Here is a 3,889-nt window from a genome sequence, read left to right as displayed (position 1 = left end):
AAAAATCATTAATACTGTTTCACAGTTGATTTAAAATGAGTGGTTCACTTCAACATTAGAAATGATATGAACTAAACACACTTTTTGATTATCAAGATATTGTAAAATAGTAATGATAATATAAAAAGAAAAGTGTTCTTTCAATTGATTACTTCAGGATACAATTAGACAGTCTCTGGATGAGCTAATTTGTACTTCTGGATTCAAATCAATGAAATAACAGTTCCTGTCCCATGAAGGTTTTCAGAGACAGGTTTTGGTCGGAGGCCTAGTTCACTACACTACCGAGCTCTTTTAGTGAAACATCACAGGGTTGCGGGGAACAGTTTCTATATCCAACAGTCACTGTGAGAGAGGTGTATTACACACTGGACAGGTATGCTTTCTGATTGTTTTTTTAATATATTGCTTAAAAATATAGTTTCCTCAAACAATCTATTGGGGACACTATCTGTTTTCTTCCTAAAGGGGCAACCCCCACCCCCATGCAAATAGCTACAGAATGTATTCTTTGCACAAAACATCATGTACATTATATGTTTGATATGTCTAACTAGACTGTTCCTAAGAAATAAATAAATTATGTTAATTGTGTATGTAGCAAGACATGTATTGTTTAGGAATCTGAGATTTCTTACCAAAATGAGTGTTACTTGTTTATTTTTTCTAATGTTCTTTTTCACCTCCTTCTTGTGCACCCCAGATATTGTGTGTCTCCATTTACCATGTGTGCTCCATGTGGATAATTTGGGGCTGCAGTGTGTGTGTGTGAGAGTGAGTGTACGGCCGAAAGGGATAAAGGGATAGTTAGTTGAGAGGCCAGATTCTCCACATTTGTTAGTGAGCCGCTGATATGTCAGCCAATACTAACAGCTGAATCTCCTCGGCAGGCTTAATGTGCAATCAAACACTTTCACCCAACCACCACACCCGGTTTCAGAGCAGAGTCTTGGCTCTCCAAACATAGATGCACACATTTGCATGCTTTTCTTTGGTGAGGTCACTAACATCATTATAATGTTGTTTCCAGTGTAGCTCAAGATGTTTTCCATTAACACATATTCTTGCCAGCGCTCCCAGTGGTCAAACACTGGTGTTGAACACCCACATAGTTGTAACAATTAATAAGAACTGGAAGATTTCTTAGTTGATTCTTAATGCAATTAACTATTTCTCAGCATGACCTTTTGCACTGTATTGCATAAATAAAAATATACTTGCATGTTTAAAAAAAATACTGTTAAAATGTGATCAGTGTAACACATCAGCACTCTGTAGCTTCAGGCTTACTTTCACTATACTTAACATACACAACTGCAATTATGTAATGCTTATATTCATACACATGTCACAAGCATTCTTAAAATAGATGGCCTTGTGGTTCCTAAAAGTGTCAGCAGCAGCTCATCTTCTGACTTTAAACTTTTCAGTGACATTGGAAAAAAAATTATCTGCACTTTGCTTGATGTATTGACCAGAACTGATGGTGACAATCAAATCAAACAGAAGAGGAATGTTAATCTCCTGAGAGAAATACTGCAATGACCAATCAGATAATTGGATTAATAGGGGGCAGGGAAAAGCTGCCCTGCATAAGTCCCTCAGTCTGAGCATGAACAAAAATACACAAGTGTTTGCAGACACTATCATCAAAATCATATGTCTCTCTTGTATTACCCTACCCCGACTTGTGGTTTTCCTCAATATTGAGCAAAGCCTTAAATGCAGGTAGAGTATGACCCAAAGCAGGAATCCTTCTTGTAAGCTTGTCGGTTTTCCTTGTTAATATTGTTCAGGAATAACAAATCATTAACTGGAATGTGCACTTGAGCTATGGTATGCATGTGTTGAAACTGGGCTGTGGCCCCATTTGAACACTAACATCGACCAAATGTACTGTGACACGTTGAAAAATGACATCATGAAAACATACAGGATTTTGTAGCGAAGCTCAGTTCGGTGGAAAGTCCCTCAGTTTCTGGTAAGATGTAAGCAGTGCTCACAACCATGAACAAGACAAGTCTCTGACCCACACTACCTCCAGAGAGGTTAGCCAGTCATACAGGCATGTTCCCACCAATTTCTGGATCATTGTGTGTGCACGTGTTGATGCACAGGAAAACAAGAACACACAGTTTCTCTTGTGCACAAGCATGTGCGTGTGTAAGCCTCAGTGCATGTTTTTGTGTATGTTCCCACCAAGTGGTCCCAAAGTCTAAAACAGGTGCAGCTGATTAACTAATCTCCCTCTCTCAGAGAGGAATTTTTTCAAGAGGAAAAACTATGATCCACTCCTCTTCCTTTGGGAACATTTGCTTTTTGTCCATTTGGACCCCACTCTTTAAAAAATGAGCGCTCTCAGCTGCTCCTGGGATCGATGCTCCACATTACTCAACCTACAGTTCTCTAGCATCATATCTGAGGTTGTTAATGTTTTTTTTCAAGCAACATTCATTGCATTGAGAATTTAATAGCTTTTTAATAAACTTGACATATTTTCCACACCAAAACTTTGCCTTTCCAAAACAGTATACAAAACATACATAAAAGAAATTGACAAGAGTGGTGAATACAAGAAGGAATTATTTTATTTTATTTATTTTTTTTGGAACTGATGAACCAATGGAACTCATGTCACACTAAGCTATAAGACCACATAAGTGTACAACAGTGTTGTTTGTGAACAGTGTCAGTCCAAAAACCCAGACATAATAAATAGAGCTAATAAATCTAGTTTGTTTATAGATACAGTAGTCCCTCCTTTATTTTGGGGGTTACGTTCCAGATCTCCCCCCCCCCCCCCCACACACACACACACGCACACAATAAGTGAAAAACCGCAAAGTAGGATCACTATATTTATTTTAGTATTGAGATATATTTTAAGGCTCTAGAAACCCTTCTCACACTCTTGCGATGTTCTAAACTCTTAAACCTAAGTAATTTGAACAACATACATACTCTGCAGTACTGCAAAAATTTACTTACCAGCTCTGCAGAACACAGCAGCTTAGTTCTGGTCCAGCTCAGTTCCGGTTCGGCAGACATATCCTGCAGCGATGAAACCTATGATGTTCTGAACTCTCAAACCTACGTAATTTTAACAACATACATATATGTATACGTATGTTGTATATGTATGTTATATAAACGTATACGTATGCATGTATACATATATACATAAAACAGCTTCAACCCTGAGGCTGTTAGACTCATGAAACTCTGACCAGAATAATCACTGAAAAATCACGTCATGTTACTGCTGATCTATTTCATGTTGCTGTGTTCATTTGTACTCATCTGCTCACACAGACATGTTCATGCTGCTGTTTTTGTGTATTGTTTGTATGTGTTAGGAGTGCGCGGGGAACCCAGATGATATGAGACCCAGAACGAGGCAGACACAGGGGAAATACAAAAGAACAGTGTTTATTATTTACAGTGAGTAAAAGACATCCACAGGCTGCTGGTCTGAGGCTCCTGGAAAGAGGGACGACAGGTTATTAGCTGTCCAACGGGGAAGGCCCAAGTTGTTTGTTTAAAGAGTGTTTGTCCTTACAGTCCAACCCGAAGGGGAGAGCTGGTCCTTCAGTCCAAGGCGAGCGAGCAGCAGAGGGAAATCCAACAAGAGTCCAAAAGGGGAACGAGGAAGGCTGGCACTGGAGGCAAAGAGGCACGAGGAATACCTGAGAGGCCTAGGAATCCAAATCAAGTCACGAGGGAATCCAAAGAGCACGAGGAACCAGGAAACTGGAAAAAAGAGCAAAAGGTGAACAAATTATTTTCACCAAGACATTTGCCTCACAACAGTACAATACCATAAGAGGTGATATGCTCCAGCGTTGAATCACACCGGACTGCAGCCTTAAGTAGATGGAGAGGCTCATCA

The sequence above is a fragment of the Nematolebias whitei genome, unplaced genomic scaffold (assembly GCF_014905685.2).
Source record: "Nematolebias whitei isolate Nwh7 unplaced genomic scaffold, NemWhi1 Nwh_scaf_105, whole genome shotgun sequence".
NCBI lineage: Eukaryota > Metazoa > Chordata > Actinopteri > Cyprinodontiformes > Rivulidae > Nematolebias > Nematolebias whitei.
The sequence above is the reverse complement of the archived record's forward strand: the minus strand, read 5'-3'. Positions refer to the sequence as shown.